The 26,566-nt window shown below is 39.2% G+C and overlaps 1 long non-coding RNA gene across 1 annotated transcript; it reads right to left on the bottom strand.

Moving 5' to 3' along the window:
- Nucleotides 1–143: 143 nt before the first annotated feature.
- On the bottom strand, nt 144–24,927 carry LOC146512637 (uncharacterized). Its single transcript, XR_014875841.1, has 3 exons — nt 24,194–24,927; nt 17,724–19,442; nt 144–17,070 (listed from the first exon to the last, which is right to left on the bottom strand). It is a non-coding gene; the product is annotated as an uncharacterized LOC146512637 (long non-coding RNA).
- Between the last annotated feature and the right edge of the window lie 1,639 nt (nt 24,928–26,566).

Below are 26,566 nucleotides of genomic sequence, written 5' to 3'. Positions count from 1 at the left end.
ATGACGTCATCGCCTAATTTGCATATTTGGTCATGTAATTATAAAGGACCCTGTAGGAGAGAGAAATAACATCATGGAAGAGACATTAAGTCAGTAAAAACACCCTAAAACCATTTAGTATATATTTAAAACCACACATTAAATTTCTTTTAGCAATTATTGTTTTTTTTAATGTCACAATTCCAACCCTCCTCCTTTATCCGGACTTGTGACCGGCAAAACTGACCCGAAATAGGCACAAATAGAGTTACTTTTTTGTTTACGTGTCTGTGTGTGTCTTTTAAAGAATTTTAAACCTTGTGATCCACAAAAAGTAAGAGTAAAAGAAGAACATTTTTAACCATAACGTTATTAATAAACTACATTAATCAAAAATGGACATAGCAAGCATCACCAGACAGCTTCAGTCGAAATTGGATGTAGAAGATGAAGGTAAGGCTCTGCAAGGACATCCGATTTCTAAGTTAGCAATAGAATAGAATAGAATAATCCTTTAATTGTCCCACAAGGGGAAATTTGGGTGTAACAGCAGCAAGAAAGAAACATATACAAACAAACAGTACACAAAACACAAAACAGAAACATACACAATTTTTACATATTTACATCAAGGACAAGGGTTACAAAAGAAAGAGTACTGTACCGTTATTAAATTAAATAAAATTAAATACAGATAAGAGGCAAACCCTGGTTATAGTGTGAATGGGTTGATAAAATAGTGCAGGTTACAGCGCTGATGTAAAACTCTGTTTGTTGGGAGCAGTTTTGATTGTACAGTCTGACAGCTGCAGGGAGGAAGGACCTGCGGAAACGCTCCTTCATGCATCTAGGATGTAGCAGTCTGTCACTGAAGGAGCTCTGCAGTTCAGCAACATTTACATGCATGGGGTGGGAGACTCTGATGTTATTTTGGCCAGAGTCCTTCTGTCTCCCACCAACTGCACTGGGTCCCAGAACAGAGCTGGCCTTCCTAATGAGTTTATCCAACCTCTTCCTCTCAGCTGCCGATAAACTGCTGCTCCAACATACGACACTGTAAAAAATGACAGATACCACCACAGAGTCATAGAAGGTGTCCGTGTGATGGATCTGCGTCTCCGGAAGTCCACCACCAACTCCTTAGTTTTCCTGGCATTGATCAGCAGGTGGTTCTGCTGGCACCAGTCCACAAAGTCCAGAGTCTACTGTCTGTACTCTGAGTCGTCTTCACCTGTGATGAGGCCAGCTATGGCAGTCGTCAGAGAACTTCTGTAAGTGGCAGCGTGGGAAGTTGATGGAGAAGTCTGCAGTGTAGAGAGTGAAGAGGAACAGTGCCAGCACAGTTCCCTGTGGGGCCCTCGTACTGCAGACCAGCGTATCAGAGACACAGCCCTGTGTCCTGACATACTGTGGGCGTTCTGTGAGGTAGTCCAGTATCCACTGGGACATGTGGTGGTCCACTCCCGATAGCTCCAGCTTGTCCCTCAGAAGTTGTGGCTGGCTGGTGTTGAAAGCACTGGAGAAATCAAAGAACACGATCCTTACAGTGCTTCCAGGATTCTCCAGGTAAGTCGGGGCTCGGTGCAGGAGGTAGATGATGGCATCCTCCACCCCAATGCCAGGCTGGTAAGCAAACTGCAGCGGATCCAATGAAGACCTCACCAGGGGGTGCAGATGGCTTAGAAGCAACCTCTGGAGGGTCTTCATCAGATGTGATGTCAGGGCTACCTACCTGAAGCTGCTGAGGTCCTTGGGATGGGAGGTCTTTGGTACCGGTACCACACAGGTCTTCCACAGCTGTGGAACTTTCCCCAGTGACAGGCTCAGGTTGAACAGATGATTGGAATGGTGTATTTTAGTGCATTGATTTATTTTAAACAAAGTAATGTACAACTTCTCACGACCTGCGTTATAGTCAGTGCGGGAGCAGCGGCTTCGCTCATGCACAATTCATTTGCAGTTTGGACGCGTAGGTGTAAACAGCTCCTGCTCTGACAGCAGCTGGGGGCGACTGCTGCGTTAGGACCGTGTGAGTGCTTTGGCACGGGCGAGGTGCCCACGGCAGCTCCCGCTGCTTGTAAGAGCGATACGTGCTTTCACGTCAAAAGTCGTAATAACACTCCAATAACACCAGAAAAAGTCACCAAATTTGTCGCTTTTTAGGAAAAAAGTCAATAAGGGCGTCTGAAAACTCGCTAGATGTAGCGACAAAGTCGCTGCCGTTAAGTCCTCCGTTATTTATTTAGCTAAACAAGTAAATTAACACTGGCTTACAGCACCATAGAAATATATACAAAAATACAAGCCTCCGTTATTTATTTAGCTAATATGCTAGTAGCCAATGTGCTTTAAGCTAACTCGGCTTCCACAATCTTACATTTCTGAATAAAAACACAAAGAAGTTACCTTTAATACCTCCGACCAGTATAATTTCACTCCACGTTAACAGAGCTTTCCAGAGCTTTCTATGTGAGAGCAAGCCGTAAAACTTGAACACAAAAAGTAAATAATTAAAAAAAGGGGAGTGTATTGTTTGTTAATCGACGGTGAGACAGCGGGGGCGTAATCGTCAAGGGCGGATGCACCCCGGGTTTTTTCCTGTCTGGGTTGCCATTCCCCGCCAACAGCAGGTTAATATTAAAGTTAGCTTAATGGTTAATACTAACGTTCAGGGAGGTAGTGATGGGCAGATGAAGCTTCATGAAGCACTGAAGCTTTTCATCCAATTGGTTCACCCCAGCGCAAAGCTTCTTGAAGCTTCATTTGCTCTAGTAGGACACCTACTGGACGTAAAAATATTAGATGGCATGAATTTGAAGAGTGTGGCCTTTTGCACACAGCCTGTAAATGTCAACAACAAAAGGAGTGTGTAAAACATCTATATTGTATTGATGGCAGTATACTTTGTATATATACTTTGTGTATATATTGTAGTATGGAAAATGATCATTTGGAAATGCTTAAAATGGAAATGATCATTTACTGTGAGGTGAGGTTGGGGTGTGGACAGTGGTTGTGCTTTTGTAACGTTGAGGTATGGACAGCTACACACTGAGGCCTCAGTCCTGCCTGTTCACATTTTATTTTGTAAAAACTAAATTTTCACTGCTTTTATGACCTTTTAGTGGGGAGAACATAGCTAGGATTGAATGATTTAACAAATCTTTTAAATCCTTTGTCCTTCACAATGCTAAATGGCTGGGAGTCCTCGATCACCATGCTAACCAGGTCTTCATCTATTTGAGATTGTACTCCTGAGGAAAGACAATAAAAACAAAGCACAAATATAAAGATCACACACGTAACTTATTACAGCTGTATAATATTGTTATATCATTTAGTTACATTACTGCATGCTATATTATCATGGCATTTGATGGTTCACCTGGTCTTGCTCCACAATCGGTGTTCCCCTATTCTCATGCAAAGCTGTGTAGTGCCTAAGCATGGATGAGGTGTTGTTGTTATATCCCAGCTCCCTGGCACATAGCAAACACTTCACCTTGTACAAAAGTAAAGACAGCTTAACATAAATTATATTGCACCATCACTATTATGAAAATACATCTTCTGTAGAAATTTACATACCTTGTTGGGAGGAATAAAATCAAAATGTTCCCACACAGGGGAGGACATCCTCCTCTTCTTAGCTGGCTCCATTCTCTCCTGATATTCTCTCCTCACTCTCCTAAACCTCCAAACTGTCTCCAAACTCTCACTAACTGCAACTCTCCATCAAACACCTACATTTTTGAATGAAGTCTGAGGGGTTTGTATCGCTGTCATAGCTCGCGGCAAAGTTCGAAACACTTCATGAACCAGTCACGTGGTACAGCCGGGCAGCGAGGCTTCGGACGTCATCATTTTCAGCTCCTCCCATAAATGAAGCAAGCCTCGATACGCGCATCGCGGAAACGCCCCCTCCATTACTCGACACAAGCTTCGAAGCCTCGATACAGAACGTCACATCACTACAGGGAGGTGAAGGTTCAAGACGTTTTGTGACCGAATGAATTTCAAAGAGTAAGTGTACTGTGACGTCACGGCACGTGTGCCTTTGAAGTCTGTGAACTCGAGCTCATAAATACCCCCAAGGTAAGGCACTCTACTTTACTGCACCTAGTGTTGAAAACACATTTTAACTAAATTAACTCTGAATCGATAGTCGTCTGCAAATATGTGGCGCTCCGTCTTCAGTCATAAAAATTCTTCAGACACTGATGGCTTTGAGGAGCTTGACAGATATTATTTAGAGCCTGATGGGTTCTTCTTACCAATATCTATTTCTAGAGATGAACAGTCTGAGGTTCCTAAAACCAGTGTTTCTGTAAACACCTATGAAAATGAACAGGCAACCACCTCTGAAATGGATGAGGCTCCTAAAACCAGTATAAACAACTTTGAAAATGAAGAGTCTCCCACCAGTGAGAATTACAGCACTGATTTATTCAATGGCGTCCTCCCCAAACCTTCAGATATGAACAAATCTGAAGAGAAGGAACAAAACGCTGACCAAGGAAGTTTTCAAAGAGAGGACAAAGAAACTTTTTTTTCCAGAGTTCAAACAAATCTTTCAGCTCTGTCTTCCATTATTACAGCTCCAGTTGAGTCAGTTGGGCGAGGAGTCATTTTTGTCACCAGGCACATTTTTAATATTGGTCGAGCACCATTTACCTCACCCATTAGTGAAACGGAAAAGTCACCCACCTGTGAAACAACTGAGGTTCCTTCACCGAGTGTTTCTGTAAACAACTTTGAATACGAACAGTCACCCTCCAGTGAAACAACTAAGATTCCTACAACCAGTGTTAATATGAACAACGCTGAAGATGAAAAGTCTTCAGCCAGCGAGAGTTACAATACTGATTTATTAAATGCCATTCTTCCTGAACCTTCAGATAACGGACCCGAAGATAATGAACAAAATGTTGTCCCAGGCAGTCTTCAAACAAAGGAAGAAGAAACTATTTCTTCTGGAGTTCAAACAAATGTTCCAAATTTTTATTCCTCTTGTAGAGTTCCAGATGTGCCTGTGGGCCTTAGAGAAGATTTCATCACCAGGCACCTCCTTAATATTGGTCGAGCACCATTTACCTCAAATATTCCAAATCTCTATTCCTCTTGTAGAGTTCCAGATGTGCCTGTGGGCCTTAGAGAAGATTTCATCACCAGGCACATCCTTAATATGGGTCGAGCACCATTTACCTCAGTTACCACACCCACTAGTGAGACTTCTGAAACAGCTAAGGTTCTTAAAACCACTGTTTCTATAAACAACTTTGGACATGAAGATTCTCCCACCAGTGAGAGTTACAGCATTGATTTATTCAATGTTGGTCTCCCTGCATCTTCAGAGAATGAACCAAATATTGTCCAAGGAACTCTTCAAAGAGAGGACAGAGACCCTACTGTTTCCAGACTTCACCGAAATCTTTCAGGTTTTAATTCCCTTATTACAGCTCCAGTTATGCTTGCGGGCCAAGGAGTCATTTTTGTCACCAGGCACATCCTTAATATTTGTGGAGCACCATTTACCTTATTGTTCAATCATTTTTCAGCAATTATTCAGCGTATGTTTCCCATTCCCCACAGAGCAAATTCAGGCCTGATTCCTACAATCAGAAGATGGTTAGATGTAATTTCTTGGATGACTTCAGTAATTGGTGCACTTGCACTTTTAGTTTTACTTATAATCATACTTAAAATAGTCATCATGGTAATTCACTAATTCTAACAAACATGAAATTCAGTATCCTTAGCATAAAATGACATCACAATTATGCCCCCAGCCAGTCACAGCAGAAGGCTGCCCCTCCCTGAGTCTGGTTCTGCTGGAGGTTTCTTCCTATTAAAAGGGAGTTTTTCCTTCCCACCGTCGCCTTAGTGCTTGCTCATAGGGGATCATTTGATCGCTGGGGTTTTCTCTCTAATACTGTGGGGTTTTAACCTTACAGTACAAAGAGCTTTAAAGTGCCTGTTCTAACACAGCATTATTAAATAGACTTTAAATGGCTTCAACTGAAAAAACATTACTTAATAAAAATAAATAAATCAATAAATAATGGTGTGTGTTTGTTTCATTTTTCTATACCAGGGTAAGCGCTAAAACTTAGTGGGTTATAATTTATGTAGCTTTTAACAGATTATTGTTGTTTCAAATGTGACTGTGCTGAGTGGCCGTGGCACTGTGCGCACTTAAGTGATATTGGTGATTGGAAGCCAGTGTTTTAGTCTTCTTTTTTTTCCTGATTAGTTTATTTTATAGTTTATTTTTAAGTCTTGGATCTATTTTTATGGGTCGCTCTGGTTTTAAAAACAACTTTAAAGCTCTTACTGGTCATTAACACAAATGCAGCATTTACTTGTACAGGGATTGACCACTAGAGGTCCTTTAACTCAAGGTTTACATTCATCAGCAACTTCCTTGTCAAATGCTAAATGCTGATCAGATTAAATAGGATTATCAAGGGACAATACATTCTCTTCTTAATATCATATTATTTCATCTATAATGTATTTTCTATGATTCATATTTTATTGATGAGACCGTCGAAAGCGAGGTAGCAAATACTCAAAGATTAACTAGTCAGGACATGTGATTTCTACATTTCTACAGTTTTTTTTACAGGGTGGTCTTTGGCATGTTATCTTATTTTTGGTGAATAAAACAAAACCAGTGAAAAAAAATCCCATGTGAAAGAGCCTTTCACGTGGGATTTAGTAAATTGTAAGTAAATTGTAACTCATGCAGTTGTAACCCCTTTAAACAATCTTTCGTGTCCTGTAGGAAATGGAATACCAAATGAACTGACTAAAGGGGGTGCCTGTAAAAATTCCTGAGGTTCTTCTGCCCACTGGTGCTGCTGCAGCTGATTTCTATCAACAAGAGGTGGGATCACTTGCAAAGAGACTGCAATTTTTGGTTTGGGGCCTTTCCCCTCTGAAGAAGCCAAACAGTGGACTGAAACTGTTTGGGTCTCATTTTGATTTGTGGTCACTGCACCAAAAATGTGGTTCATCATAACTATGGAACATCTAAAGATGCAGTTATATTTCTTATTGACATCACCAGAAATTGTGTGAGACTTGTTACGGTAGTGTTCAATAAAGAAGTATAATTTTTTAAGAATAACAAAAAGCCATTTACTATAGAGTAAACTGTGAAAGCTGCTTTAATTTAGAACAGTTACAATATTTTGTTTGATCTGATTTCTTGCAATAAACAGAGACAATTTGCAATTCTCTAATTCTTTGTAACAGGTCTTTTGTAAAGAATTCAACTTTTGTGTAAACACCCAAGTTCATCAGATATCTGGGAAACAATGCAACAATTAATTTTAATAATTCTATAATGAAGTGTTAAATTGCACTTCGAAGCTACTGCTCCAAACCTTGTAATAAACATCAAACAAGATTAAAACCTCAGGACAAATCAATTAAACCAAGTGCTGTGGTGGTGATATGAAATTCCAACTTTGCAGCCTCTGTAGCATGGGGACTCTTAACCTAGTGTACCTTACAATCAAATTCTTCTCTGCATTTCAGACCATGATCTGCAGTTAACAGCCACACTGCTCCACACATCCAACATCAGCATCCGACTAGAGACTTGCAACATGTGGGAAACTGGGCTTCTCCATAAGAGTTACAAAGTTGAAAAAAAAGAAGAAGAAAAATATTCTGCAAATATGTGGTGCTCAGTCTTCAGTCATACAAATTCTTTAGACACTGATGGCTTTGAGGAGCTTGACAGATATTATTTAGAGCCTGATGGGTTCTTCTTACCGATATCTATTTCTAGAGATGAACAGTCTGAGGTTCCTAAAACCAGCATTTCTGTAAACGCCTATGAAAATGAACAGGCAACCACCTCTGAAATAGATGAGGCTCCTAAAACCAGTGTTTATATAAACAACTTTGAACATGAAGAGGCTCCCACCAGTGAGAATTACAGCACTGATTTATTCAATGGTGTCCTCCCCAAACCTTCAGATATGAACAAATCTGAAGAGAAGGAACAAAACGCTGACCAAGGAAGTTTTCAAAGAGAGGACAAAGAAACTTTTTTTTCCAGAGTTCAAACAAATCTTTCAGCTCTGTCTTCCATTATTACAGCTCCAGTTGAGTCAGTTGGGCGAGGAGTCATTTTTGTCACCAGCCACATTTTTAATATTGGTCGAGCACCATTTACCTCACCCACTAGTGAAACGGAAAAGTCACCCACCTGTGAAACAACTGAGGTTCCTTCACCGAGTGTGTCTGTAAACAACTGAATACGAACAGTCACCGTCCAGTGAAACAACTAAGATTCCTACAACCAGTGTTAATATGAACAACTCTGAAGATGAAAAGTCTTCAGCCAGCGAGAGTTACAATACTGATTTATTAAATGCCATTCTTCCTGAACCTTCAGATAACGGACCCGAAGATAATGAACAAAATGTTGTCCCAGGCAAACAAATGCTCCAAATCTCTATTCTTCTTGCAGAGTTCCAGATGTGCCTGTGGGCCTTAGAGAAGCTTTCATCACCAGGCACCTCCTTAATATTGGTCGAGCAACATTTACCTCATTGTTCGATCATTTTTCAGCAATTATTCAGCGTATGTTTCCCAATCCCCACAGAGCTAATTCAGGCCTGATTCCTACAATCAGAAGATGGTTAGATGTAATTTCTTGGATGACTTCCTCTGAAACAGCTATGGTTCCTAAAACCACAGTTTTTTTTCCCAGTCTCCCAGCAATGAGAGTTACAGCATTGATTTACTCAATGTTGGTCTCCCTGCATCTTCAGATGATCATCTTCAGACAGATCTGAAGAGAATGAACCAAATATTGTCCAAGGAACTCTTCAAAGAGAGGACAGAGACCCTACTGTTTCCAGACTTCACAGAAATCTTTCAGGTTTTAATTCCCTTAATACAGCTCCAGTTGTGCTTGCGGGCCAAGGAGTCATTTTTGTCACCAGGCACATCCTTAATATTTGTGGAGCACCATTTACCTCATTGTTCGATCATTTTTCAGCAATTATTCAGCGTATGTTTCCCAATCCCCACAGAGCTAATTCAGGCCTGATTCCTACAATCAGAAGATGGTTAGATGTAATTTCTTGGATGACTTCCGCAATTGGTGCACTTGCACTTTTAGTTTTACTTATAATCATACTTAAAATAGTCATCATGGTAACTCACTAAATCTACCTAAATAATTTGCTAAAACTTAGTGGGTTATAATTTATGTAGCTTTTAACTAGAGCTGGGCGATATATCGAGTTTTTAAAATATATCGATATATTTTTATATATAACATATATAACATCTTATATCTATATTCAGATATAAGATGTGACAATATCCTCTATATCGATATAGTCTATGTTACATTATAACTATACTTGTGGAGCCGCAAGTTTGCCTCTCTTTCGTTCACTTTTGTCTTTACGCAACGTTACTCGGCCTCGCCCCTCCTTCACTGAACACAACTCCCCCTCCTCCCCCATCGCTTCACCTGCAGGAAGCGACAAGATGGACACGGCAAATCTCCGTTAACGACTTACTGTTCATCGTCCCGTGCGTGGGGCTGGACGCCGTCAACATGTTAGCTAGCTAACCATGCTAACGAGCTAACCACGCTAACGAGCTAACCACGCTAACGCCATTAGTGATGGGATTTCCGGCTCTTTCGGTTCGGCTCACTAAAAAGAGCCGGCTCTTTCGACTCTGAACCGGCTCTTCAGGTTGTTTTGTTGCTTTAATTTATTTATTATTAACAATAATATAAAATTATGCACAAAAGGAATTACTAATGTACAAAAAAAAAGTGGTTTTATTTATATATGTTTATATATAAATATATGTGGTGGCCCCTAGAGACAAAACACGTACAAACTCCAAAACACATTTCTAGCATGAACTGAACTTCCAAAACAGAGCTACCTAGATCACTTAAATTACACAATTGAAAGCATGAAAGCATATGTGTATTGTTTATGTATTTATACACAAGCATTCATATATAGTCAAATAATTTTAAAAAAATTTCATTTACACGTTATTACCACACACTTCTGTGCTTCTGAGTTTTTATGTGTTTTGGAGTTTGTACGTGCTTTGGAGCTTGTACGTGTCTTTACATGTTTTGGAGTTTTTACGTGTTTTGGAGTTTGTACGTGTTTTTACGTGTTTTGGAGTTTTTACGTGTTTTAACATGTTTTGGAGTTGGTACGTGCTTCAGAGTTCGTACATGATTTGAAGTTTGTATGTGCTTTGTCTGTAGGGGCCACCGTAAATATACTTTTATTTATTCACTCCACATAAAATGTAATAAATAAATCATATAATACAAAAATCAACTATTCACATTTCAACTTTTAACTATTTAAATGTTCAGCTTTTTCCTTTTACAAATTTAAAGTGAAACAACACAAAACACTGCAAACCACAACACAATTAAATATAAATTATAATATGAAAACAAAAAGAAGATGCACATTCTCTGTCATATGGACCTGCATGAATAAACTTTCTGAATCCTTTATCATCTGCAACTGAAAATAGTTGTGGATGATTACTATATGTAGTGTTGCACCCAATGTGACCCAGTGTCCTATATTGAGATTCACAGCCAGCTAAACTCTCTCTTGCATCACTTCCTCCAAGGAACAGGCACGTGTTGTATTTGGACAGGATTTAATGCAAAGAAGTGTGAAACTGAAATGATACAGAATACAGAAATGTCACATAAACATTAGCTTGGGTTGAACTTAAGTGGACATATAATAGTGATAGGATTTCCGGCTCTTTCGGTTCGGCTCACTAAAAAGAGCCGGCTCTTTCGGCTCCGAACCGGCTCTTCAGGTTGTTTTGTTGCTTTAATTAATTTATTATTAACAATAATATAAAATTATGCACAAAAGGAATTACTAATGTACAAAAAAAAAAGTGGTTTTATTTATATATGTTTATATATAAATATATGTGGTGGCCCCTAGAAACAAAACAAGTACAAACTCCAAAACACATTTCTAGCATGAACTGAACTTCCAAAACAGAGCTACCTAGATTACTTAAATTACACAATTGAAAGCATGAAAGCATATGTGTATTGTTTATGTATTTATACACAAGCATTCATATATAGTCAAATAATTAAAAAAAAATTTTTCATTTACACGTTATTACCACACACTTCTGTGCTTCTGAGTTTTTACGTGTTTTGGAGTTTGTACGTGTCTTTACGTGTTTTGGAGTTTTTACGTGTTTTGGAGTTTGTACGTGTTTTGGAGTTTTTTACGTGTTTTAACATGTTTTGGAGTTTGTACATGTTTTGGAGTTTGTACGTGCTTCAGAGTTCGTACGTGATTTGAAGTTTGTATGTGCTTTGTCTGTAGGGGCCACCGTAAATATACTTTTATTTATTCACTCCACATAAAATGTAATAAATAAATCATATAATACAAAAATCAACTATTCACATTTCAACTTTTAACTATTTAAATGTTCAGCTTTTTCCTTTTACAAATTTAAAGTGAAACAACACAAAACACTGCAAACCACAACACAATTAAATATAAATTATAATATGAAAACAAAAAGAAGATGCACATTCTCTGTCATATGGACCTGCATGAATAAACTTTCTGAATCCTTTATCATCTGCAACTGAAAATAGTTGTGGATGATTACTATATGTAGTGTTGCACCCAATGTGACCCAGTGTCCTATATTGAGATTCACAGCCAGCTAAACTCTCTCTTGCATCACTTCCTCCAAGGAACAGGCACGTGTTGTATTTGGACAGGATTTAATGCAAAGAAGTGTGAAACTGAAATGATACAGAATACAGAAATGTCACATAAACATTAGCTTGGGTTGAACTTAAGTGGACATATAATAGTGATAGGATTTCCGGCTCTTTCGGTTCGGCTCACTAAAAAGAGCCGGCTCTTTCGGCTCCGAACCGGCTCTTCAGGTTGTTTTGTTGCTTTAATTAATTTATTATTAACAATAATATAAAATTATGCACAAAAGGAATTACTAATGTACAAAAAAAAAAGTGGTTTTATTTATATATGTTTATATATAAATATATGTGGTGGCCCCTAGAAACAAAACAAGTACAAACTCCAAAACACATTTCTAGCATGAACTGAACTTCCAAAACAGAGCTACCTAGATTACTTAAATTACACAATTGAAAGCATGAAAGCATATGTGTATTGTTTATGTATTTATACACAAGCATTCATATATAGTCAAATAATTAAAAAAAAATTTTTCATTTACACGTTATTACCACACACTTCTGTGCTTCTGAGTTTTTACGTGTTTTGGAGTTTGTACGTGTCTTTACGTGTTTTGGAGTTTTTACGTGTTTTGGAGTTTGTACGTGTTTTGGAGTTTTTTACGTGTTTTAACATGTTTTGGAGTTTGTACATGTTTTGGAGTTTGTACGTGCTTCAGAGTTCGTACGTGATTTGAAGTTTGTATGTGCTTTGTCTGTAGGGGCCACCGTAAATATACTTTTATTTATTCACTCCACATAAAATGTAATAAATAAATCATATAATACAAAAATCAACTATTCACATTTCAACTTTTAACTATTTAAATGTTCAGCTTTTTCCTTTTACAAATTTAAAGTGAAACAACACAAAACACTGCAAACCACAACACAATTAAATATAAATTATAATATGAAAACAAAAAGAAGATGCATATTCTCTGTCATATGGACCTGCATGAATAAACTTTCTGAATCCTTTATCATCTGCAACTGAAAATAGTTGTGGATGATTACTATATGTACTGTTGCACCCAATGTGACCCAGTGTCCTATATTGAGATTCACAGCCAGCTAAACTCTCTCTTGCATCACTTCCTCCAAGGAACAGGCACGTGTTGTATTTGGACAGGATTTAATGCAAAGAAGTGTGAAACTGAAATGATACAGAATACAGAAATGTCACATAAACATTAGCTTGGGTTGAACTTAAGTGGACATATAATAGTGATAGGATTTCCGGCTCTTTCGGTTCGGCTCACTAAAAAGAGCCGGCTCTTTCGGCTCCGAACCGGCTCTTCAGGTTGTTTTGTTGCTTTAATTAATTTATTATTAACAATAATATAAAATTATGCACAAAAGGAATTACTAATGTACAAAAAAAAAAGTGGTTTTATTTATATATGTTTATATATAAATATATGTGGTGGCCCCTAGAAACAAAACAAGTACAAACTCCAAAACACATTTCTAGCATGAACTGAACTTCCAAAACAGAGCTACCTAGATTACTTAAATTACACAATTGAAAGCATGAAAGCATATGTGTATTGTTTATGTATTTATACACAAGCATTCATATATAGTCAAATAATTAAAAAAAAAATTTTCATTTACACGTTATTACCACACACTTCTGTGCTTCTGAGTTTTTACGTGTTTTGGAGTTTGTACGTGTCTTTACGTGTTTTGGAGTTTTTACGTGTTTTGGAGTTTGTACGTGTTTTGGAGTTTTTTACGTGTTTTAACATGTTTTGGAGTTTGTACATGTTTTGGAGTTTGTACGTGCTTCAGAGTTCGTACGTGATTTGAAGTTTGTATGTGCTTTGTCTGTAGGGGCCACCGTAAATATACTTTTATTTATTCACTCCACATAAAATGTAATAAATAAATCATATAATACAAAAATCAACTATTCACATTTCAACTTTTAACTATTTAAATGTTCAGCTTTTTCCTTTTACAAATTTAAAGTGAAACAACACAAAACACTGCAAACCACAACACAATTAAATATAAATTATAATATGAAAACAAAAAGAAGATGCATATTCTCTGTCATATGGACCTGCATGAATAAACTTTCTGAATCCTTTATCATCTGCAACTGAAAATAGTTGTGGATGATTACTATATGTACTGTTGCACCCAATGTGTCCTATATTGAGATTCACAGCCAGCTAAACTCTCTCTTGCATCACTTCCTCCAAGGAACAGGCACGTGTTGTATTTGGACAGGATTTAATGCAAAAAAGTGTGAAACTGAAATGATACAGAATACAGAAATGTCACATAAACATTAGCTTGGGTTGAACTTAAGTGGACATATAAAACACATCAAATGTTTCCAAATCACTTCAATAATGTCATATACCCTGTCTTAAAGGTAAACACAATTAAGAAACTTACTCATATTGCCACTCAAAGGGATTTAACGGAGTGGATGGCTTTGGATCGGAAGAAACACACCATTGCTGTGTCCCAATTCAGGGTCTGCACGCTTGAAGTACGTGCACTACGCGTACTACGTACGGTGCGTACTATAAGTACGAGAAGTGCGGAAGTGAGAGGCTTGTGAAATGGGACGGTATATGCTTCGTTGCGCTGTTCAGGTTGCCTAGCAACCATGATACTAACCGGGAGACACGTTACATACAGCTTTGTTTGACAAAAATGAAGGAGAAAATTGTTTTGTTGGTCAATCATTTTTGTCATGACATCACTTTGATTAGTTGAGTATCTGAGGCTGAGACCACAGGACTGTAAAACATGATTCAAGGGCTTCATTTCTGTACTGAACAGTCATTTAAGATTAGCTAGTAAATAATAATTAGTTAATGTTGTTCATGAGACTAAAGTCATCTCACTATGGTAATGTAAATATAATATGGCCAATATTATAGTATTGTCAGATTATTATGATATATATATATATATATATATATATATATATATATATATATATCACTGACTTTCAGCTTGTTGTGTTGTGGATATATGTCTGACTTTAATTATCCATAAAATCATCAGATTCTCTGTAAGATTAAGGTCGACTATATATATATTTAGAAGTAGAGGCTTTAAAACCAAGTTAATGCTGAAAGTACAAACATCACTAGTGTCACATAACTTTGCCGACATGTGGCCAACAGCAATGTTTTAATGTTCTTCATTATTAAACATTCGCACATGAATAAGTGACGTCATATTCAGTACTTACTTTTGACAGTTCACTTTTCGGCAGCTCCCTTCTGCCGTATTTTGCGGCAAAATTATCCACACCCACCGCCGCGCTATGAAGTGTGGGATATATGGGACCACGAAGCGTGCACCGGACCACGCTTGATATTTGGGGAAATCGACGGCGCATTTGGAGTATGCATTTGAAGTACACTTCGAATTGGGACAGCCGTCGTCGCGTGGCGGTGACATAACCGCACTTGAAATGCGTACTTCAAGCGTGCAGACCCTGAAATGGGACACAGCGCATGTCTTGCTTCACTCATGAGCAAACACTTCCTATCACACTTCTTCTAGTGACTAACTGGCTCAACATAGCAAACTGTGCAAACCTGCGCCCCCTATGGGCCTGGAGAAATAACATACAAACAGTTCCGGTACACTATGGCTGTATCCCAATTCAGGGTCTGCAGCCTTAAAGTACGCAGCCTCAACGATCCTCAAGGGCCGCGTACTTAAAGACCGCTAAGGCCGGAAGTGCGAGGCATGTGAAATGGGACGGTCTAGCCTCCGTTGCGCTGCCCAGGTTGCCTAGCAACCATGATACTAACACCTGGAAACGTTTCATACAGCTTTGTTTGACAGAAATGAAGGAGAAAATCTTTTGTTCATTTGTTTGTTTGTTTCTACATGAGCTTTGATCATTCTCTGTAAGATTAAGGTCAGCTATTGAACGGCGTATATTTTAAAGTAAAGGCTGTAAAACCAAGTTAGTACAAACGTCACTTATATCACATAACTTCGCCGACATGTGGCCAACAGTAATGTTTTAATGTTCTTCGTTATTAAACATTTGCACATAAATAAGTGACATGATATTCAGTACTTACTTAAAATTTACTCTTCAGGAGCCCCTCATCCGCCGTTTTTTTTTGGCAAAATTATCCACACCCACCGCCGCGCTATGCATTCTGGGATATGTTGGGCCACGAAGTCTACACCGCCACGTCCTTAAAATTCAGGGAAACTAAAGTCAGTGTAAATATGAGATGGCCAATATTATAGTTATTATATTAATCATTATAAGTTATTACAGCAGTGAGTTTGAGCTCTCAAATCAAATCACTTCTATTGTCACATCACATGTGCAGGTACACTGGTACAGCACATGTGAGTGAACTCTGTGTCAAACACTGAGCTTCAGTAAAGATTCAAGTTGCATTCATTTATATTTCCTATCACCTTAAATCTTCACTTAAAGGCAAGTATCTGTGACAGTGTATATATAGATGTATTATATATAAGAGACAAATATTGTTCTTTTAATATGTTGGCATTACTAAATTTGGCTCAATGCTTGCATATGTGTGGAAGAAGCAAATGTACGAGCTGTGATAACTGTTTCTGATAGAATGAAGAGTAGACTGATATATTAAATATTCCTTTATTGGGTGAGAAAATCAGACCATGTCATAACTGCTTTAAGTCATACAGAATAGATATCAGAGCCTTAAACAGGCTGACTTCTGTTAAATGGGTCAAACTGGGCAGAAAGTATACAAACACATAACATCCTTATAGAATATGATGTAACACTATAGATCAACTTACCTCAGAATATATAAAGCATATAAACAATTACAGCGATATGATGCAACAAACACAGCAGTACTACTAATCCAAAATACTCAAAGCTTCATAGAACTGAAACAAACAATTATTTTTAGCTCCATTCTGCTGCTGATACATACTTTAGGTTTCTGAACATTAAACTTGTTGCTGCCTTTCATAGTGTGTAACTTGAAGGCCCTGAGTACTTTCTCCCACACTGAAAACACTGGGATGATCAAATTATTTGAACATTACCTAATAAGACTGATTCAGGACAGACAATTAGTTATGTTAAACTTTCCTAGCAGTCCTTCACAAACAGGGAACAGTCTGTCTATTCTCTCCATCTGTCAGCTGCTGCTGGCTCTTCCTCCTCCTCTTCCTCACACACTGCTGAGTTTGTCCTGGTGGATCATCAGGGGTGCAAAGCCTCACAGATGATGTGCAGCAGTGGGTCCCTCAGTCTGTCCTCACTCTGGACACTTGCAGTCGTCACACATGGAAATCAAATGTGTGATAAGCTGCAGGATTCAAACACAAGTGTAACTTATAAATACATGTTCATACTTTTATTCCACAATCAGAGAGAAAGAAACAGAGAGAGAGTGCAGGACAGACACACAGGTGACAGACTCAGGTATATACACTGCTATAAACAGAAGGATTTAGTGTTTGTGTTATTACGAGTGCTAAACAAGAAGAGTTCCCAGCTGGTACAGTGGACACATGTGTGACTGCTGTGATTAAAGCATCTTTCTTTCAGCTTAAAGAGTGAACCGTCAGCTCGTTCAAACACACGTTAAAATCCGTTTGGCTCAACACCACCGAACAGTGGCAGCAATATAACTTAGCCAACATTAACAGTGCAGTGAATCCCGCTTGTGCCGTGATATTCAGGACTGCAAACCGAGCAGCATCACTGACTTTCAGCTTGTTGTGTTTGTGGATATATGACTGACTTTAATTATCCACAAAATCATCACATTCTCTGTAAGATTAAGGTCGACTATCGAACGGCGTATAAAGTAAAGACTTTAAAACAAAGTAAACGCTGAAAGTACAAACATCGCTAATGTCACATAACTTTGCCGGCATGTGGCCACCAGTAATGTTTTAATGTTCCTCATTATTAAACATTTGCACATAAATAAGTGACATAATATTCAGAACTTACTTTTGAAAGTTTACTCTTTGGCCGCTCTGCTTCCACTTTGTTGAAGTGTCTCCCAGTCCCAGTGCACTTGTTAGCATGTTTTGGTTCGTGCAACTGGTCCGTCCGGTTATTGTCTCCCCAGAAACATTTCCGTTGTCTTTTTTCCTATTTCCGTTGTGTTGTGTGTGCTTTTGCAGCGTTTTTCTTTTTGCAGCATTTTTCTTTTTGCAGCGTTTTTCTTTTTGCAGCATTTTTCTTTTTGCAGCATTTTTCTTTTTGCAGCATTTTTCTTTTTGCAAGTGTTTTTCTTTTTGCAAGTGTTTTTCTTTTTGCAGCATTTTTCTTTTTGCAAGTGTTTTTTCTTTTTGCAGCATTTTTCTTTTTGCAGCATTTTTCTTTTTGCAGCGTTTTTCTTTTTGCAGCATTTTTCTTTTTGCAGCATTTTTCTTTTTGCAAGTGTTTTCTGAAGTTGCAGTCCGTTTGGCCTCTCAGGGCCACCGTATCTTTCTCTCTCTCTCCCTCCCTCTCTGTTCCTGTGCTACTGAGTGTAACTACCGCCCCTTCCCCCTCTTCCCAGCGTAAAGCACAAGGCTCGCATGCTGAGTGAAGCGGGAAAAAGTGCGAGAGAGGGTGAGAGAAAGAAAAAAAAAAACCACGGCTCGCAATAAGGAGCCGGCTCCCGTCGTCCACGTCAAAGAACCGGCTCTAAGAGCCATTTCGTTCGCGACCCACCCATCACTATTATGTATGAATTCTGGTTGTGCTTGATGGCCGCAAACCGATTTTATGTGGTACACAGCGTTCAGCAATCTGTCAAAAAATGTTTTATTACGACTTTGGTAAGCTACAGAGCTGCACCGCTTGATGGATTGTCAGAGCATTACGACTACCGAGGAGCCTCGCGGAGTGATACGTACTGTGCTTCAACGTAATATTACCCTACTGTGTATAAGGACCATAAATGGCACCTGTTAAGAGACGTGGTTACGAAGAGGATTTCAAACTCAATGCTGTCAGTCACACAGTAGAAGTTGGGAACAGAGCAGCTGTGAAATCTGTCTTTGTTACTATGCTCAGCGTCTTTTAGTTTACATTTTGACTGCATAATTGTGAGCTTTTTGTTATGCACAAAAACAACATTGTTTTCTTTTATTTATGGAGCATTATTATTTAATAAATGCTCATAATTTATTTTTGAGTAAATTTTATGTACATCTATGCTCTATGTTAATAAAAGTGCCTGTGTGACATCTGGGACACAGCTTTAACTAAGAACTCTCTTTTTGTTCTTATTTTATGGCTTTAAAAAAAATATCGAGATATGAATTTTGGGTCATATCGCCCAGACCTACTTTTAACAGATTATTGTTGTTTCAAATGTGACTGTGCTGAGTGGCCGTGGCACTGTGCACAGGATAAAACCTCTTGATTTTAGTGTCATGTAGAACTACATTCAGGACAAAGATTGCACTTAAGTAACATCTGTGATTAGAAGACACTGGTTTGGTCTTCTTCTTTTTTTTTGCTAAGTTAAAGGGGGTACCCTGTAAAAATTCCTGAGGTTCTTCTGCCCACTGGTGCTGCTGCAGCTGATTTCTATCAACAAGAGGTGGGATTAGCTTTGCAAAGAGACTGCAATTTTTGGTTTGGGGCCTTTCCCCTCTGAAGAAGCCAAACAGTGGACTGAAACTGAGTTTGGGTCTCATTTTGATTTGTGGTCACTATACCACTATACCGTCCCTGTGTTAACTTGTTATTTTCTGTTTTATCGCGAGAGTACTGTTGCCCGCGAAAAGTAGTGTTGTTGTTGTTCGTATGTGAAATGGCGGAACGAATAAAGCGCTGTGAATGAGAGTACGACGTCGTGTCTTTTGAGTTAACATTGGTAGCAGAGGATGGTTACCAATTACAAAGTACCACCAAAGCTTGATGAAGCCAGGCCATACGAGTGCTGGAAGAATGAAGTCAATATCTGGAGACGAGTTACGGAGCTGGATAAAAAGAAACAGGCACTCACGGTGGCGCTGGGGCTCGAGGGAAGAGCCAGAGAAACGGCCATGGAGATACCCGCGGAAGATTTGGACAAAGATGACGGTATGGAAATACTACTTGCAAAACTTGACGCGGTGTTTCAGAGAGAAGAGAAAGACCGCACTTATGAAGCCTACTCGTGTTTTGACTCCATTGCAAAGAACCACAGTGTGTCCATGGCAGACTACATTATAGACTTTGAACAGCGTTATAACCGGATGAAAAAGTACAACATGACGCTGCCTGACGCTGTGCTAGCATTTAAGCTTCTAGATACAGCTTGTCTTGATGAGAAAAGTCGACAGCTTGCACTGACAGCGTGCACGGACTTAACGTTTGCGTCTATGAAGTCTGCACTGAAACGGATTTTCGGAGGGAAAGTAACCAGAGTTTTCAGCGGAATTCAACTGAACCAAGATGCAGTTTTCCTTACGGAACAAAGAGGTGCCAAATACAAACGAAACAACGGTACTTCGTTGCGGAGTGGACAGCGACAACCACTACAAGGTACCAACCCACTTGACAAGTTTGGCAAGCGAACAAGATGTGCTATTTGTCAGAGCACTTACCACTGGGTGAAAGACTGTCCTCATTGTAATGGTGACCAAGTAAAGCTAACTGAAGATGGGAAAGTGGAGGAGTGTAACATTACTTTGTACACTAAAGCCTCAATGACAGACTCTGAAATCTTCCTGACTGAGGCACTGGGGTCAGCCATTATTGATACTGCATGTACACGTACAGTTTGTGGTCAGAAGTGGCTAGATAGTTACATGTGTGACCTCAGCCAAGGCCAAGTAAACAAGTTGTTGCAATCAGAAACCCCCAGCTCCAGACCATTTTGCTTTGGGGATGGTATTGTAGTGTATTCCAGCAGAAAAGTGAAACTTCCAGCCAAAATTGGACAAACAAAATGTGACACTGAAAGTGAAGTAGTTCCTGTTGACATTCCACTACTACTTAGCAAAACGTCTCTCAAGAAAGCAGAGACTGTTCTAGACATGGAGAAGGACAGTGTTGCCATGTTCAAGCAGCCTGTTCCCCTAGAGCTCACTAGTTCGGGACACTATTGTGTGGACATTAGAGATGAAAATACTACAGAAAGCTGCAATGAAAATGAAGTTCTCATGGTAACTGCTGAAATGTCTACAAAAGAGAAACAGAAAGTCCTTGTGAAGCTTCATAAGCAGTTTGGTCATGCATCTGCAGAGAGGTTATTGAGGCTCATCCAAAGCTCTGGCAATACAGATAAACAATGTGCAGTTATTCTACAAGAGATAGTTTGTGACTGTGACATTTGTCAGAAATATTGCAAAACCAAGCCGAGACCTGCTGTTGGTCTACCCCTGGCTTCTGAGTATAATGAGACAGTAGCGATGGATCTACATGAGCTGGAGCCCAATGTGTGGTACCTTCACATCATCGACCACTTCACACGTTTCAGTGCCGGCAGCATTGTAAAGACAAAGAAAGCTCCAGAGATCGTCAACTCCTTCATTCACACCTGGATAAGCATTCACGGTGCCCCCAGACGGCTCTACACAGACAACGGCGGAGAGTTCAACAACACAGAGATTCGGGACATGGCTGAAAACTTCAACATTGAGGTAAAAACAACGGCGGGGTATAGTCCCTGGAGCAACGGACTACTGGAGAGACATAACATGACACTTACAGAAATCCTCCTGAAGGTAAAAAAGGAACGAGGATGTGACTGGCACACTGCGCTAGACTGGGCCCTTATGGCCAAAAACAGTATGCTTAATGTACATGGTTATAGTCCACATCAACTTGTGTTTGGCCAAAACCCCAACCTTCCTTCTGTGTTGATGGATAAGCCACCTGCCTTAGAGGGCACAACTGTAAGTGCAAGAGTAGCTGAACATATATCAGCATTACATGCTTCCAGGAAAGCATTTACTGAGGCAGAGTGTTCAGAAAGGATCAGGAGAGCACTACGCAAACAACTTAGGCCTACAGATGACAAATATGAGGCAGGAGATAAAGTTTACTACAAACGAGTCGACTGTACAGAGTGGAAGGGTCCAGGTGTAGTTATTGGGCAGGATGGAACTGTTGTATTTGTAAGACATGGGGGGACTCTTGTAAGAGTACACCAGTCAAGGTTGAGTAAAGTGGATTCACAGACTGGAGATAAACAAATACCACACAGTACTACTGATGATGACAACAAAGACGCAGTTGAAAATGATGACACTAACACACCCGATGGTGAACAGAGTATTAGTGAGGAAGAACACATCACTATTGACAGAGAAACTAACACTACAGAAAACATGTCTGTCACAAACACTACAGAAAACAGGTCTGTCACACAAACTGCAAATGAGCCCTCTACACCCACTGATCATGTCTCTGCAAATGTAAAGTTAAGATCAGGACAGCTGATCACTTTTACCAACTGAGACAACGGTGTTCAACACACAGCCAGAGTGCTAGGCAGAGCGGGAAAAGCAAGAGGGCAATACAAAAACTGGTACAATGTGCAATATCTTGAGCATGATGGTAGTGAAGGTGAAAAGAAAGCTGTAGACATGTCACTTGTTGATGGTCTTTGCACTGAAGCTGAAAACAGAGATGCAGATGTACTCATAACAAAAGATATTTCCTTTGATTCTGCTAAGCAGCAGGAGATTGAGAGCTGGCAAAGTAATGGTGTGTTTGCTGAAGTGAAAGACCTGGGTCAAAAATGTGTGTCTACTAGATGGGTCTGTACACTCAAAGAAACTACTGATGGTGTTGTTCCAAAGGCTCGACTTGTGGCACGGGGGTTTGAAGAGGTAAATACTAAAGAACTACAGAAAGACTCTCCAACATATGCGTCTGAGTCCCTCAGACTGGTACTAGCTGTGATATGTCAAAACAAGTGGAGAGTCAATTCAATGGACATTAAATCTGCCTTCTTGCAGGGAATGGAACTGTCAAGAGACATTTATCTTCGTCCCCCACCTGAAGCTGGCAAGGACAATGTTCTATGGAAACTGAAAAAGTGTGTTTATGGACTTGCAGATGCTTCACTTTATTGGTACAATAAAGTCAAAGACATTATGCTCAAAACCGGTGGTAAAATATCACAGGTTGATCCTGCAGTGTTCTATTGGCAGAATGAACAATCTGAGGTTACAGGAGTGCTTGCATGTCACGGTGATGATTTCCTTTGGGCTGGTTCAAGTCACTTTGCAACTCATATCATTCCTGTACTGAAATCTACCTTCCTTGTGGGCCGTGAAGAACATGACAGCTTTTCTTATGTTGGTATGGACATTTGTACAGTTAATGATGTAATAGAGGTACATCAACAACTTTACATTGACAACCTACAACCGGTTCAGTTACAAGCAGCACGGGCTGTACAGAGGGAGGCTTCCTTAAGTGAAACAGAACGTGAGCAACTCAGGTCAAAAATAGGACAGATTTTGTGGGTTGCCAAACAAACGAGGCCTGATGTTATGTTTGACACATGTAGCCTTGGATCTAATATCAAAGATGCAACTGTACAGTCTATTCATGAAGTGAACAAAGTTATCCGTAAACTTAAGGCAGAGAAAGTGACTCTTAAGTTTCAGAACTTGGGTAACAGTGAGGATCTGACATTGGTTGTTTTCAGTGATGCTTCATTTGGCAACCTTCCTGATGGCGGTACTCAAGGAGGGGCATTAATCCTTCTTATGGGTAAAGGAGGAAAGTTTTCTCCTCTCTTCTGGCAGTCTAAAAAAATCAGACGCGTGGTCAGAAGTACACTGGCAGTCTGTCACTGTCTTAAGACTTGCCATGTCAGATGGAATAGACAGTGCTGTCTTCCTGGCAACACTTTTTTCTGAGCTTACAACTGGTAACGCTGGTCTGAACGCTCTTCCTTTGATCTGTGTGACTGACAATCATTCCTTGTTTGATGCACTCAAATCTACTAAGCAGGTTACAGAGAAGAGACTGAGGCTAGAAATGAGCAGCATTAAAGAGCTCATACAAGCCAAGAAAATCAGACAGGTTTGTTGGTCAGATTCAAAATCCCAACTTGCTGATTGTCTGACAAAAAAGGGAGTTTCACCGTTAACCCTTCTAAAGGCGCTAGATGAAGGACTCTGGATACTGTAATCCTTTGTTTACAAAGTTGTCTTTGCATTAAAATGCACCATTGTTTATTGTGTGCAATGATAGTATGCTTTAAGTAAAGCAAAGCACTTTTGAAATGTTTTTTTTTTGTTTATATATATATATACATATATGTATACAAATGTTTACAGCGGTGTGTTTATACTATTATTTTATTTTTATTTTATTTTTTTAAAGAAAGAGGGAGATTGTTAACTTGTTATTTTCTGTTTTATCGCGAGAGTACTGTTGCCCGCGAAAAGTATTGTTGTTGTTCGTATGTGGAATGCTGGAACGAATAAAGCGCTGTGAATGAGAGTACGACGTCGTGTCTTTTGAGTTAACACCTGTACCAAAACTGTGGTTCATCATAACTATGCAACATTTAAAGATGCAGTTATATTTCTTATTGACATCACCAGAAATTGTGTGTGAATTGTTACGGTAATGTTCAATAAAGAAGTATAATTCTTTTTAAGAACAACAAAAAAACATTTATTATAGAGTAAACTGTGCAAGCTGTTTTAATTTAAAACAGTTACAATATTTTGTACTTAGAATCGTTTGATCTGACTTCTTGCAATAAAAATAGAAAATTTGCAATTCTCTAATTCTTAGTAACAAGTCCTTTGTAAAGAATTCAGCTTTTGTGTAAACACCCAAGTTCATCAGATATCCGGGAAACTAGTGACACTGTCGCGTCGTCCATGTTTGCTACAGTCATTGGCTGAAACCTGACAACAGCGCCACCTGAAGGAGGCTTCTCTCTGTCTGATAGCTTGTGTTCTGAGACCTGACACCTGAATTTCTGAGACCTGACACCTGACGACTTTTAGTCTGAGACCTGAGATCTGACATTTTTTTGTCTGAGACCTGAGGATGTCCTAAAAATGTACACCGTACTGCAGAGACAGTGCATGATGTAGGATTTTATTTCATTTTCCAGGGCAGTGAATGTAATGTACTGATAACATAAATTATGACAACTTCTTGCAGAGAAAGTTCATCAGCTTACACTATGTTAAAAACACACAAAAATCAAATAATTTATTTTAATTGTGATTTATAGAGATAGTGGAAGGAGATGCTAAAGAGATAAAAACATGACAACATAAATGTGTAAAAAAAATGAAAGACCTTGATGTGTATATGACTACAATAGATATTGATTCGGTCGTTTGGCAGAATTGCTGACCATAAGGAGGCAACTCCTGTGGTTGCAAAGAGGCTTTGGGTGATAAAGAGGTCAGGGCAACTGTGGAACTGCTCAGCTTAAGATTTCTAAATAGAACTGAACTAATAGATGACATCAGTCTCTTTTTATATACAGTTAGTGATTATAAGCCACTTCTAGCTTGATCAGTTGAGTATATTTTTGTTTTTCCTCTGGAAACTTTTGGAATTCAGGGTTGTCATTCGGTGTGCCTGTGACATTGCTCTAGTTGTAAAAACAAAACAAAATATAGATGTATATGAAAATCTAAAATGTATTCAAAGGCAAAATGGGATGCATAGCTAATAAATAGTAATATGAAAAAAATAACAACTTTGTGTGAATGTAACCTTTGTGAAATTTGAAAGTCCTAGTGGCACTACAATGATCATAGTTGCCATCATGCCTAACAAGCATCATCATATCATTTGGAAATGCAATCTGGATCCCAGCTGAAACTGAACAAGGCAGCGATGAAATGCTGCCCCTCTGTGCTCAAACAAACGTTCGCAGCTTGAAAACGAACATATTTCTAAACCAATGAAAAGAAATATGCTGATTCAGGATTAGCAAGTTCTTTTGAAAGTTGACAGAAAAACCCAGTGCCTAATGTGTGACAGAACCAACGACAGCGGTTTTGCCACCTACTCTCTGGAGCGGTGGCCCAGTTGTCTAGATGGGTTAAGATGCGGATTGTGTTGGGTCGTGCCGGGGGCCCATAGGTGGACACAAGGTGGGCATTTGCGCCAAGCTGACTGGAGGCGTGGGTTCCAATCCCACTCCTGACATCACTTGCTTATTAAACATGAGACTGAAATGTTATGTAGATGGCAACTGCTTTGATAAGTTATGAACTTGAAATCTGGTTTACTTAGTGTCGGGGGTGTCACCTACCTGCTTGGTCATTGTATGCTTTAATTTACATGCCAAATATCCTTGTGCAATATACTGACCTCAAGTACCTCTCTCATGCGTCTATCGGAGTCTGAATGTTGTTGAGATACCAGACAGCCAAATTCGTGTCATTAGGGAGAGGATCATTAGAGGGTCCATAGTCCCTCTTGGGCGGACACTCCCACAGGCCTTAAATCTGGGACACTCCACCATTTGACCCTAGAACTGAAGAAGCTTCTCGGATGAGAGGTGAAACGTCTTCTAGCAACTTAAAGAAGTTTAAAGAAGTTTCCAAGCTCCTTAGACTACAATGACCCGGATGACTGAGAATCTTCACAGACATCCATTACAGGTTCCTTCACCAACTGGATCTCAGCCTGCAAAAATCCATAGCTCTAAACCTCAAATCTCACAAATGTGCTTTAGATGTGAAGTAGGAGTCAGTTCCTTTCTGTACTGCAACTTGCTCACATTCATTTATCACATAGTTGAAGAAATGTCTCATCACTCATCCAAGTGACTTCTTGAATCTCAGCTAAATATGTGTTGGTAAAGCAGAGGTGTAATAGTCTGCCAATCTGATCAGTTGTAAAGGTGTCTTGATCTGGTAGTC

This window comes from Neolamprologus multifasciatus, chromosome 8 (genome assembly GCF_963576455.1).
Source record: "Neolamprologus multifasciatus chromosome 8, fNeoMul1.2, whole genome shotgun sequence".
NCBI classification, from domain to species: domain Eukaryota; kingdom Metazoa; phylum Chordata; class Actinopteri; order Cichliformes; family Cichlidae; genus Neolamprologus; species Neolamprologus multifasciatus.
The sequence above is the reverse complement of the archived record's forward strand: the minus strand, read 5'-3'. Positions and strand labels throughout refer to the sequence as shown.